The following is a 15,021-nucleotide window of genomic DNA, read 5'->3' on the forward strand; positions in this document are numbered from 1 at the left end:
AGTTTTAAGACTACTCTAATAGAACTCTGGAGAGGATAACCCACATTTCCTTACTAGTTCAATAAGTGTGTAAATTCAATGCTTTTTCTGGGGTGGTCTTATTGAAGGAGATTGGAGGGTGTTATACATGTAGTTATAAAATAAAGGATGATTACATTTGCTACTGGAATCTTGTGTGGAGTAGTTAAGGGTGGGGATGGGGAGAGATTGAACAGTATCAAAATAAGCAAGACCTGGAAGAAAATATTACAGTGTTATCAATGTATAAAGAACAGGTACAAATCATTAAGAAAAAGATGAGCTACCTGATAGGAAAGTATTTCTTTAATACAAATAGGCAGTTCACCCAAGAAGAACTAGAAATGGATATTTGGTTTCAATATGTAAATTAAAATAGCTACAGAAAACATCTTTCATCTGTCAAAATAGAAAAACTCAAAAAGGTTATTATTATTTTTTGCCAGTCCTGGGGCTTGAACCCAGGGCCTAAGCACTCTCCCTGGCTTCTTTCTGCTCAAGGCTAGCACTCTACCACTTGAGCCACAGCGCCACTTCTGGCCGTTTTCTATATATGTGGTGCTGAGGAATCGAACCCAGGGCTTCATGTATACAAGGCAAGCACTCTTGCGACTAGGCCATATTCCCAGCCCCTAAAAAAAGGTTATTGACAGAACATATTTGGTGAGAGTATAGAAATACATATCAGTATTAACAATTTTGGGGTATAATTTGGTAGTAGCTAATCAAAATAAAAACATGTATTTCCTGCTGATGTACTAATCCTAGTATTTTAAGTGAATTTTATAAGAATAGCTTGGAAATTCAAAGATCTGTGAAGGGAGTTCCTTAAAGCACAGCATGAGATATCAGGCTGTTCAAAATATCCATCAATGGAGAAATGATTAAGTAATTGTTTATATATGGATACAATTGATGGATAATGCAGTTATTAAAATGAATGATTTAGGTCTGACCTGGATAGTTTCTCACTATAAAATAGTCGTAGAGGCAATTAAAAAGTAACTCTATATTGATAAACATTTACATTAGAAATATCAGAAAAATAAAGTTTAAATAATTTCCTATTGTACAAAGATTTGATCGTTTTGACTGTAGCCGTCAGTGAAATCACCTGCTTTTAAAAAGTTAAGCTTATTTTGGTAACAACCAGCCAACAGAATGCACAAAAAAAGAAATGCAACTTCACAAACTTCTGTAAGTGGATTGCTAATGGCACCAGGCTGTCACATTCCAGGAAAAAGCACCTAAGGGAAGGTTGTCGTGGATAATTTTCATCTGAAGAGAGTTGGGGTGTGAGTCCTGATATGTGCATGTGATTGAAGGGCCAACTTTTTTGACTGTGTTCTAGTATACAATTATTCAGCATTGGCAGGAAATATCCTTTAATATTTTCTTAGCAAAAACAAATCTGATGTTGTTCCTAGCAGCAAGCACCATTGTTGTCTTGTTTACAAGTCATTTTGTTATGGTGCAGATGGCCTGATAACATGGACCACATTTCAATTAGAAAAAATATAACAACAAATCAGCAGAGCTAATAATATGCTGTTTGTGAAGCTTTTAAGTGTGACTTGGAATTGCACACGGATTCATTTTATATTCTTGTAGTAAATTGGCACTCATTTAATAATCACTTCTATTTACAGAACTTAAAGTTTTGGAAACATCTGGATAAATCTATGAATAATTAAAGGGTTCAGCTTGTGATCATTGCCAAGGAGTGTTTATTAAGCACGAGCCAATGTGTGACAATGCTGCTTGCTGTCAGTGTCACCATACATAAAAAATAGAGGAAACTTTGAGGGTTAGCAAAGAAGAATTTTACAACATTACCATATATGTAAACTACCACCTAGTATTAGATTTTTGTGTGTGCCTTAGAAGTTTTGCATTGAGTAAACTGAGTTTTTTTTTTTAAATCTGAAAACTGAGTGCTGGACCTGATGCCATGTAAGTTACTTCCCATTTCTGAAAATTGTTTGATGCCTTCTTTTAGTAGGAAATGGCACTCAATCAGTTCTGCTTCCAAAGCCATTGCGTTGAAAATTTGATTTTTCCCCCTTAAGACTAATTTTCAGTAGTAATATATATTGTAGTTAATATAAATAAAAAGAAAATGAAAGCAACCTATAATATTTGCCCGAAGTACCTGTTGTTACCACTTTTGCTACTTTCATTGAGTTGTGGAAAATGAGGTAGAGAATACTCACATGGTGGCTGTGGAGAGTAAATGGGATGCGTATCCAGTATCTGTCACACCCTGGGTTAAAGCATCTGCAGTACAGTGAATATGATTGGTGGATTCTTTAGGTATTTACTCATTTCTGATATTTCACTTGTCTTCTGATTATGTCCCAATTTCTTTTATACTGACGTTAGTTACCTACCCTTAGTAACTTAGAATAAGTAAATAGGCTGTTCTTTGATAGAGATATGTTTGTCATATGAGTTTTTTTTTTGGGTACTCTCCGACTCTCCATTTCCAGGAAAATGTTAATATTTATGTACTTATATAAATCTATGTTCATATTTATATGTTCATCAATGTGAAGGTTAAATTTTATCAAGAATACTTGCCTACAGCAACAGAACAGTAGGGACTATAAATTTTCTCCTGAAATAGATAAAATTAAGACTTTCTAGAAATTAACTTTCAACCGTACCTTTACAAAGATATAATAGTGAAAAGTGGTAGTAAAGGCAGATAGACCCAGGAAAGGACAGTGATCAGCTAATGCCTACATCCATTGAGACCTGCACGGAGTTATTTTCAATAGTTAGGGTTATTCTCTTGTTCAGTGACATGCCTTTGGTTGCTTGCTATTGGCCAGCTAAGGACATTTCATTTTAAAGAATGGCAAACATTATCAGTAAGTTGTTTTTGTTTCCCAAGACATTGCTAAATATTTACGAGGAAAACCATGACCTGTGGTGTGGTAACTGGAAATTATTCAAAAAATAAATATTCCATAATTATGATTTGTTTATCAGCAGTTCTGATATACCTGTAAAACTGGGTAGCTTCTTTTCTTGCATTTAAAATTATATAATTTGGTTTTATTAAAAAGTCTGAAAGTAGCTGGGTGCCAGTGGTTCACTCCTATTCAGGAAACTGAGATCTATGGGTTCAGCTCAAAGCCAGTCCCTGGCAGAGAAGCACATGAGATCCACATCCAATTAATCACAAGAAAGCTGGAAGTGGAACTGTGGCTTGAGTGGTAGAGTGCTAGCATTGAGCAATAAAGCTGAGGGACAGCACCTAGTCCCTGAGCTCAAGCCCTAGGACTAGTACAAAGAAAACACATATGAAGGTCAATTAAGCAATTTCTTTCTTTAGCTCTGGAGGGTTGTATTGTCTTAAGAATAACTCATAGTTTGACTTAATAAGTCGATTATTTCTTATGGTACTCATTGAGTATATATAGGAGAATAAAATCATATTTATTAATTTAATTACCTGTTTGAATTGTCTTATCCTGTTTTAAAAGAAATATTTAAGGTGTGATATTTTAATAAATATATGATTTATGGGGTACATTCTTATAGATCATCCATAAGGACTAGTCATCATTGGGAAATACATAATTTGAAATAGTGATTAAATAAATTTTGAAGAGTGCAGTACTTTTAGTTTGTTCTTAAATTGATAAATAGAAACCTTCTTTCATTGTCTTTCCTTTTCTGCTTATACCTGAATTTGTTCAATTCTTTGCATATTCTTTTTGGTTTACAGTTTTTTGTTGCGAAAAGCAGTGATTGGACTTTTCCTTGTTCTTGAGTTAGTAGTCATTTTAGCAGTTAATAAAAGATAACTGTTTTATAAACTTCTCTGGGAATGGATGAGAATTGTTTTAATATCAACTCTAGAGAAGAAAAATGTACTAATGTATAGAATAGGGCAAGTCTCCAAGTCATGATCTCAACGTGGGTCATTTTTAGTAACAGTGCATGTCTTAGATTAGTAGGGAGGTTTCACCTCACATTCATTTATTTTCTCAAGTTTTCCCTTACAATAAATAATGCTGTGTGATATTAAATTACTGTGATGAGTTAACCTGCTACATGGGCCTGACTCTTGACATTTTAGTAGAAGAGAAGGAGATATACAAATGTAATACAGGGTTAACTGGGTAATTAAAAGGATAATACTAGGTTTTTTTTTTTTTCAGTACTAATGATTTCATTCTAATTCCTCTATAGTAACAAGGAACTTGATAATTTGACATTTTACCCATTTCATCCAGGATAGGCACCACTTTTTCTCCATGTGGTTGATATGTGCAATATATATAATGTGTGAGTGTTAAGAGACACTTAGAAAGATAGTAAACCATCACACCAATGGTTTAAGTAGTAATTAGAATGAAACTAACCTGGAACGAATTTCCCCTAGTACATTTTGAGAACTTACCAGGAATCCTGCTACTTTTCTTCATTTCTTGCTGCATGAATAAAGCAGGTGCTCAGTAAACGTCATGGAGAGTATAAATGAGTATCAATATGTGATTTTACCCAACACTCTAACATGGATTGGATCAAGATAAGAGTTTTGAAATACAAAAAAAGAATGATTTTCATGTTCTTATTTCCTGTGATTCATATAATGATAAACCTAGCATTTACCTTCCCAGGTTTATTTAATCTGTTAGTAATTAGTACACACACATATATAAGTGCACACACACTGACATTTTTGGGTGGTATTCAAGTTTGAACTCAGACCTTTATACTTGGTTGATAGGAGCTCTACTGCTTGAGTCACACCTCCAGCCCATACAATAGGTTGTTGAAACAAATCAAAATAATTAAGCAAAATAGGAGTTATTTCTGAGTAGCTAGAATTATAGGAATGAACCATTGGCTTCTGGCCACCCTGCATTTTAAATAGTATGTGATTCAAAGATATTGTTGTTGATTTCTCTTGCTTTTAAAAAATATCACATTAACCTGCCATTGTTATTTATGTGAAGAGTAATCTATAATGTTTGTTACATTTGCTAGTGTTTTATATTTTTTTAGCCGTTTACTGACATCATAAACACTAGATTTATAGGCTAGCGTGAAGTGGCAAGGTGGGTTTCTTTCTATGCCAACAAAAAGAAGAAAAGAAGGAAGGCAGACTTCAGCTGTGGCACTTGAAAGTATAACTCAGAATTGTGGAGGCAAATAATTGCACAATTACCTGAAGGGATTGAAAAACAAATTGCCTAATTTTCAAGACTGGAACATCTGGTGTTTTCTCATCACTCACCCCTTTTTGGTAAATGCTCCATGAAGCTTTGTTGTGGTTTTTCTTTTTACATAAACAAAATTAACACAATAAAGAAGATAATGAACCAATGAGAAGGAGAAGCAGCGAATTTTTTCCCATTTGTTCAGATTTGCCAAACAGATCTTTATCCTTCATTGAACCATCAAATGGAGGCTGACATAGAACATCCATGTTTACTTAGTAACCTCCCATCCACCACCAGAACTTTGCTGAGGCACTTTTCAGTCTTAAATGGCAGTTTTTCAGGTGAAACTAAACATTTCTCACTTCTAAAGACATACCAAGATGCCAATGAAAGCAGTGGTCTTATCTCACATTACATGACTGTTTTCATTTATTTCTATTGTTAAATCATGGAATATAATGATATTCTGTGAAACATAATTTAATCAGCATGCCTTACAATGTTAATTAAAGATTTATGAGGAATTCAACTTGATTGTACCAACCTTAGAGATAGCATAAAGTATAAAAAAGTCAGTAAATTGTGATGTGGGGTTTTAGTATTTTCAGGTTAGATTCATATAGTAAAAACCTATAGCTTCTAAAGCATGCTGCTTGGTTAGTATGTAAATGATATAAGGGGTCAGCTGGAGATGTAGACAGTGTCCACAAACTCCAGTGCCACAGTCCTCTCTGCTCTCCAAAAGGACTCCTTTCCAGTCCCTTTAACATTATATATTAGGGTTTTTTTTAATTTTTTTGTATTTTGTAAGTGTGTTTTATTGTAGGAAAGCTCATGTAACAGAAAACTTACTTTAAAATGCACTACTAAGTAGCATTGAGTCATGGTCATTTCCTGGTTGTTTTTGTCAACCCCTAAAAGAACTCTGTACTCCCTAAGCAGTTGCTCCTAATGTCTGTGCTCACAGGTTTGCTTATAAAGAATATACATTTCTTGGTCCCTTTGGTTTCTGATATCCTTTAAGTACTTCTTCACAGTTGTACACTTGATCTACCAGGATTATCTCTACAGGCCTATCTCCAGCCTCAGAATCCAACATAGATCCACAGACCTCAGGTTTCTTTTAGGGGTGAATGGTGTTTAAAGGTTAAGATCTGGGTACTGCCTCTTCTAAAAGTGTCTCTTGCTCCTAGCTCCTTTCATACCTAGTGAGAATGTGTGTGTGTGTGTGTGTGTGTGTGTGTGTGTGTGTGTGTGTGTGTGTACTTGTATATATAAAATATATGTATATTTGTCCTCTGGCATCTGTGGAGGGATTGTTTCCTGGATTCCTTGGATATAAAAATCAGAGATGTTCAAATCTCTGTAAAATGGTGTTGTGTTTGCCTGTAACCTGTATACATATCCCTGGTAACTTTTCTTTTTTCTTTTAGAGATAACCACATTTACCTTTGATTTTGATTTTAGAGATGAGCACATTTACCTTTGATTTTAAATAACAGGACCAGCCACTAGCAAATTTACAAGTTTATTTTAAATCATCTTACAATATGTGAGAATGTAAGCAGTTGTTACATTTCATTGTTTGGGAAATAATGATGAGCAAAACAATATATAGGGGCTGTGAATGTGGTTTAGTGGTAGAATGCTTTACTAGAATGCACAAAGCCCTGCGTTCGATTCTCTAGCACCACCTAAACAGAAAAAGCTGCAAGTGGCACTATGGCTTGAGAGATAGAGTGCTAGCCTTAAGTAAAAGAAGCCAAGGACAGTGCTCAGGCCCTGAGTCCAAGCCCCAGGACTGGCAAAAACAAAACAATATGCAGTTCTTCAGTATAGAGTTTTCTCAGATTCTTTTAAGTAGGCTGTTTGATGAATTTACAGATGCATAACTTGATGTGGATGGCCGACTATACCCGTACAGGAAAAATTCATGACATACAAGTACATAAAACTATATGTATATATCTGCATGTATTTCTACCCTATGTCTTCCCTTCTTTCTCTCTATACATCTCTTCCACATACATTCATAAAATTTAAAAACTATAAATTGAATCGAATAATACAGTATGCTATCTAGCTTTCCATTTTTTTGTATTTTAATCTATTTCTGTAATATTATTATTCTTAATAAAAAACAAGGTTAGATTTCTTTTGTTTACATTTATTTTTTGGGATTTTTTTCCCCCATCCTTCCTTTTTTTAAAATAGGATTTTAAAAATAGTATGTGTTAGTTGTGCAAGGAGAGTTTCATTGATATTTCCATACATGCGTACAATATACCCTGTAGAAGTCACCTCAAGCATAATTTTTTCCCCAATATGTGTTTATGAAATACCAAAATGGATTTCACAGTTACAATTCTACAAAAAGATATGATCAGAAAATGTTCCCTTTGGAGTCCCCTTCTGTAAGGTCTTTCCCTCATCTATCTACTATGTTTTCTTACATCCTCTGAAGTTATATGAATTGTTGCTTTTTTCCTTACTATGTCTATTTACACAAATGAACAATATGTGTAATTTCTTGTGTTTCTTTCCTAAAGAATCTATAGATAACTTTTGTGATTTTTCTACTTCAAAGTAATGCTTTAGCAGTTGAGAAACTTTTTAAATATCAAGAAATAGTGTCAATAATAAATAATCAAGGGTCTCATTGCAGGAACCTGGCTACTGGAGCAAAGATTTTTCTAATTGAATGGTGGTTGACACTCAATAACTATAGATAAATTATTATTGAAGAGTATAATGTCTTAGATTTCTTGTATTATTGCAAATTAATTTCTAGTTGGCTGAAATTGCTATTTGATTCTTAGGGATCACAATTTTTCTTTTTTTGTCTTTTCTTTTTGGTACTGGGGATTGAACCTAGGACACTGCATGTACTAGGCATGTCGCCACTGAGTTACATCCTATCCCTCTTTTTCTTAATATTGTGAAAATTTTAATATTTCTCTTCAGAGGTAGCTTACAATCATCTGCAACATAGGAAAATTAACCCTAAAAGTCTTAAAAATAATCACAATTAGAGGAAAATTAAAAACAAATAATAATGATAACTTAAATAATAAAGTCATGATAGGAACTTAAAGGTAAACAACAGAATTTCTGTACTTTTATCATGCTTCTTTCTAAAATAGTTAGGAATTCTGAGCTCTTAACATAAGCTGTTTTTTTATTTTTTCTTATTTATTGTCAAAGTGATGTACAGAGAGGTTACAGTTTCATAGGTTAGGCATTGGATTCATTTCTTGTACTGTTTGTTACCTCCTTCCTCGTTCTTGCCTCCCCCCTCCCCCTGTCTTTCTCCCCCCATGAGTTGTTCAGTTGGTTTATACCAAATAGTTTCGCAAGTATTGCTTTTGTAGTCGTTTGTCTTTTTATCCTGTGTCTCTTGATTTTGGTATTCCCTTTTACTTTCCTAGTTCTAATACCAGTATATACAGTTTCCAATATTTAGATACAGTGATAGTGCAGGTACAACTACAGGAAGGGGATACAAGACGATCATCAACAATAGAAGCTACGGTTTCACATGGCAAGTTGAAAGTAATTAAAACAGTGGGCATCAACCAAAAGACCACAAACAAGAACACACTAAAGCCACCAGCACAACAATGTTCATCACATCACAATTTGTCATAGCTAAAATATGGGACCAACCCAGATGCCCCTTAGTAGACGAATGGATCAGGAAAATGTGGTCCATATACACAATGGAATTTTATGCTTCTGTCAGAGAGAATGACATTGTCCCATTCGTAAGGAAATGGAAGGACTTGGAAAAAAATTATACTAAGTGAAGTGAGCCAGACTCAAAGAAACATGGACTCTATGGTATCCCTCATAGGGAATAATTAGCACAAGTTTAGGCTAGTCACAGCAGAGGATCACAAGAGCCTAATAGCTATACCCCTATGAATGCATAAGATAATGCTAAGTGAAATGAACTCCATGTTATGGAAATGAGTGTCATAAGCTGTTTTTAATGTATACTAAAACCAGCTGCCAGAAGTTTAAGGAGGTTTTTGGGTACATAGTATTCATTCATGGTTTATGGATATAGATAAGTAAATCTTGAAAATAATCTTCTGCTAATCTTTATTTGTCTGGGTATATACCTTTGGGAAGTACTTTTCAGCTTTCATTTTTTTGTCTAAGTGTATAAAATCATCTGTGAATAACAGCTTTTTATTGGCATTAGAGATCAGCTTGGTAAATGTTCTTCAAGCGAGTAATTCATTCTATAGTGACAGGTTAGTGTTTCTTTTGATCAGTGATATTAGGGATGCTTGAATTATTCGCAAAATGCAAGGGGTTTGTTGTAATGCATTTAAATAGTGATATACATGATCGTAATTTAGATTATAATTATCCTCCTGGCAGCAACTCTGCTTAGCCTTGTTTTATACTTTGCTGACTTTGCTGTTTTCTTAAAACATTATTTTCAATGCAGACTATTTCTTTAAATAACCTTGGCAAACATAACATATATCATATATGTGTGTTTGTGTATGTGTGTATTTGTGTGTGTTCGTGTATGTATGTATGTTACCATATCACTCTTTACAAGTCTCAAGACCAGAACAAGTACTAGTAGTTTAGAAGTTATAATTGCACAGAGAAACTGATGTAGTTAGCTTGTGGTTACTGACTTAAGGGACAGAGACACATTTACCTACTAAAGCTATTCAAGAGTGTGCTCACACTTGCCTCACTGAGAGAATTAACTTTGTATTTTTATACAAATGTTTTTATTATGCATTGTTGCACAATTTTATTTTTGCAGTTTGCATGGTTAAAATCATATAGTAAACATCACAGAGTCATTCTAATAACTAACTTTGGTGTACTGGTCCCTCATATTTAAATTTTTGTGTGTATATAGCCTAAACATTTTGACTCATTGAAAGAAATACAATGGTTTTCTGTATAGAGTAAACGTGAGTGGAAGACAGAATTATTATCTGCATTTGTTAATATTGCATGATGCATTTGGTATAGGATTTCCTCCAGGAAGAGTAATGTATGATTTGTGAGTTCAGTGACAGTTCATGGTGATGAGAGTTGTTTATAAGAGTGAGTCTTACCATGACTTAGGTAACATATGAAAATTTGTTTGAAGCAACTACCATGGTAATATTAGGTCTATTTTGCCACCTATGTTCGCATTGTGATGTTTCATACTCTTATTATTTGTATTAAATATCAGGTTATTAGATGGTAGATTCTTTAAGGTTATGGATACTTTTCATAACCTTCATTTGGAAAAAGAAAGGCCAGCTTTCCAGTACTTTAACTCAGTAAGTGGAAATAAAATATAGTTTGATTTTTGTCACAGAAATGGTATTCCAAATTATTCTGCAAACAGGTGAGCTAGGATAGTAAGCTCATCCTGTATAAGCATATTATGTACTAAGTCTTCCACCTGAACCATGACAAAAGGCAAAATAAGCAGGAACAAAAAAAACCCTGGTCAAGACTAGTCAAAGAAGATGGTCACTGTTACCTTTAATAGATACATAGCAAAATAATATTTGGGCTTATAGAAATAGGTGTGTGTGTGTGTGTGTGTGTGTGTGTAAAAGTTTGTTACTTTTTATGCTTTTATATACATGATAAGAAATGACAGGTATAATCTATGTATTTTTAATCCTGATTTGATATTTTAGAATAAAATTTACACAGAGATTAAAAGATTTAAAAATTATATTGGATCTGTATCCTTCTAATTTTTGTGATGTCAGGCAGACACCTTTATCTCAACCTTATCTAATGTGTTCTGCTACCACAGGGATAAAGCTTTCTCAGTATTTTCATCTTTGTGTCTAATGGACATAGAAAGCTCTGCATCTGCAAGTGTCCTTCCTTTGTTCTCTCTTCTTCCCACTTCTTTTAAACTTTTGTAAAAGAAAAGAAATGCATGAAGATCTGTGCCAACAAGGAATAATGCAGTTCTTTATTTTAACCTTTCCTTTATGTATAGCTTCTTTTTAATTGTATCTCCTACTCATTCATAGAATGCAAGACATTTTACACAGGACTGGTGGTAATGTGATGAATTAGTTCAAGTTAACACTTCCTTCTTAGGCAGGGAGAATAGCAATGGAGGGAATGGCATCATACGGAAATGTTGACATGTTCATACTGGGAGGATCTGGTTCCCTAGCCTTTTGCTGTTGTTCTTGTTTTTACCTCTTTAAATAGCTTCACTCCCGTGTGTGATCCAACCAACACTTTCTCCTGAAAATCAATGGGAAAATGAATCTGCTTTACAATTTCTGTATAATCTTGCTGAGATTTTGATAGTAGTTATATAGAAGCTACAGATTATTTTTTGGATAATGTACTCCTTAGGATCTTTTTCATAAAACTGGTTACTGTTACTAAAACTACTGCTACACTAAATGGCTAAATAGTTGTGAGTGCAGATATACTTGTCTTGTTCCTAACTTTAAGAGGAGAATTCAGTTTTATTGATATGTAATTTTCAGTAACTGATTGATTTGGTGACTAGGACATACAATTTCTACTCAGTGTCATCAAGATGGACTGATCGTTGGATGTGTGAGTTCATCTATTTAGGGGCTTTACTGTGAGCACTTCCTGGAACATAGACTCAGAGTTATTATACATAATGGAATTCTTTTGTTTAATTACATTTACTTCTAATTATGCTCAGAAGATGACAGACAAGTTACAGTATTTTAAGATAAATCTTTATCTTTCATAATTAAAGTCAAAGTTAGTATTGGTAATTTACAAATTAAAATATTACAATAACATATTCGAGTAGCTTTTGAGTATAGAATAAGAAAGGTGTTAGAAATGTTTGGTTAATGAGATAGGAATAACAGTGGGACAAGTCTCTTAAACAGTTGTATTGGTGATACTGAGGTTTGAACTCAGTGCCTCATTCTTGCTAAGAAGATAACTATCACTTGAACCTTGTTTTTCACGCTTATAGCTTTTAGATTTTTTTTTCAGGTAAGGTGTGTCTCTTTGCCTTGGCCAGCCTTGAATCACAATTTGCCCACTGGGTTTATTTGGTGAGGTTTTCCTAACTTATTGTCTGCACTGATCTTGGCCTGCAATTTTCCCAATCTCTGTGTACTGAGTAGCTGGGATAACAGGTATGAGTCACTTTGCCCCCCTTTCCCATTTTCTAATGTCACTTTCATTTTTGTCCGAATGCACTTTTTGTTTATGATTCTAATATTTAAATTATTTCCTACATGAGATGTCACTTTAGCTTGTGGAAGGAAATAGTCTATTTAGTTGGGTTTATTTTGATCCTACCAGAGTAAGATCATGATTATTTCAGTAATATATTTTGACTGGACTGTAAAATACCATCTGGATGAACTTTCCTCTGATATGTTTTTGGTTGCAAACATTGGCCTGAAACCATACACAGGAAGTTGAAAAATTTATGATATCAAGAAATCAACTCACATACTCAAATGAAAGAGACTAATTAGCAAGGAAATGTTCTGTCGATATTCTCAGGCTGTAGTGCTCCACACTCTTGGAGACTTACTTGTGGATATTGGAGTATGTTGGTGAAACAGTTTTTGGTGATGAAGGAAGTCTGTAGAACAATAGGTATCATAATGTTTTTGTAAGTGAATTATGTCGATATACTTATTGAGTTCACTTACTGTGTGTGTCTCTTGCTGGCTTCCCATTCAAAAACCCTCCTGACATTGCCCCTCAGTTGCTGAGATTACATTCACAGTCAGTTCAAAAAATTTTTTTTTCATAAAGATAAATGATTTATTTGGCTCACAGTTTTAGAGGTTCAAATCTGGGATCAAGTGGTCCCTCTGGCTTGGGCCTCTGGGGATTGTTCAGGGTGCATTGGGCAGAGTGGGTATCTGAGTGAGCCATCATATCTCAAACTGAGAGGGGGAAGAAGAGGGCAATGGTGTGAATATAACTGCAGTACATTATACATTTATATGAAAATGACATAATGAACCCATTAGCTAAAATGTATGTTTGAAGTACAAATATATATAAGTCACACATTAGCAATAGTCATTTTCTGGCACGTTTCTTTCCTGCTGATTTTTATGTTTTTCAAATTTTCTGTATGGAACAAACTGTTCTTTGGTAATTTGAAGTAACAAAAAGATGTTTAGAAGTACTATTAGTATGAGTTGAATATATTGTTTTAATTAATGAATTTATTGTCAAAGTGATATACAGAGGGGATAAAGTTTCTTATATAAGGCAATGAGTACATTTCTTATGGAACTTGTGACTTCCTCCCTCATTTTTCTCCCACCGTAACCCCTTGAATTGTACAATTGGTTTACAACATGTTGTCTTGTAAGTATTGCTATTCTATTGGTTCCCCTTTTACCCTTTGTCTCTCCATTTTGATGTTCCTCTTAATGAACTCCAAGTTATGGAAATAAGTGCTTTATCATTGTTGTTACTTTCACCATACCATGTGCAATTATACCTTTTTCTTTTGTCTTTCTTTCACATGGTTTTAACCCTGATTGTTGCTGTAACTGTACCTTAGGTATTGTATATATGTTTATCGGAACTAGGGAAAGGAAGGGGAATATATTCCCCTTAAATGGTTTTAAATATCTTTTGCTGACTGGTCTTTTCAAAATAATTTTATTTTCTTTTTTTAAACTTTTTTTTTATTGCCAAAGCAATGTACAGAGGGATTACAGTTACAAAACTAAGGCAATGAATGAGTACATTTCTCATCAAATGTTTTTTTTTTTTCTCAAATTTTTATTATCAAACTGATGTACAGAGAGGTTACAGTTTCATACGTTGGGCATTGGATACATTTCTTGTACTGTTTGTTACCTTGTCCCTCATGCCCCCCTCCCTCCCCCCCTTTCCCTCCCACTCATCAAATGTTTTACCTTGCCCTTCATTTTTCTTCCACCTTCCCCCCTCCCTGATTCCCTCCTCACCCACCCATGACTTGTAAAATTGGTTTACAACATATTATTTTGTAAATATTGATATAGCGTTGGTTCGCCTTTTGCCCTTTGTCTCTCCATTTTTGTACTTCCCTCCCCTAGTTCCAATAAACATACATACAATACCCAGTGCTAGCAGAGGCGCACAATAGCTCAATAGCAATAATTTTATTTTTATCTTTAAGTAGTGTACAAAGGAATTGACATTTAATAAAGTAGTATATGAATACAATGAATCTTGATTAGCGTCACCTCTTGGCTCATTCTCTTCCATGTGGCGCAACACTGCCCCTTCTCCCAATATTCTTAATCTTGTAGGATATGCATTGAATTTTATGAATATTTATGAACATTTTTCTCTTATTTCTCACTTCATTCATCTACTCCCCTCTCCCCCATCCCTAGGATCTCACCCTTTACTTTCAGTACCTGATTATTGGTATTTTTTCCTTGGAATGTAAGTTAGCCTTTCTAAGGCATTACATCATTTGAGTTCTCCTCTGAATCTACAGTGTTTTGGTTAGTGCACTTTTGTACACTTGGAAGACACCACAGAGTGCACATTTCTATATTTGTAGATGAGTTCTAGCTTCCATGTATGAAAATAAGCAGACATTATCTCTGAGTTTTATTTATTTAACTTAAAATTAATTTTTCATGTCCTCTAATTTCTTTGCAAATGATATAATATCATTCTTTCTAATGGATGAGTAAAATTACATTGTTTATATATACCATGTTTTTTTTTTACCCATTTGTCCATTGAGGAACATTAGGGCTATGGTGAATGAATATGGTTGTGCTGGTGGTCATACTGATTCCTGGTTTGTAATCTTTTGGATAAATGCCCAAGCTTAGAATTGCTA

General features: G+C 34.1%; 1 protein-coding gene across 1 annotated transcript in view; it reads left to right on the top strand.

The window, feature by feature from the left end:
* The window catches only part of Diaph3 (diaphanous related formin 3), a 433,505-nt gene that overhangs the window by 86,794 nt on the left and 331,690 nt on the right, over positions 1-15,021 (top strand). The gene's annotated exons all lie outside the window — the stretch shown is intronic.

Source organism: Perognathus longimembris, chromosome 3, assembly GCF_023159225.1.
Source record: "Perognathus longimembris pacificus isolate PPM17 chromosome 3, ASM2315922v1, whole genome shotgun sequence".
Taxonomy (NCBI): Eukaryota; Metazoa; Chordata; class Mammalia; order Rodentia; family Heteromyidae; genus Perognathus; species Perognathus longimembris.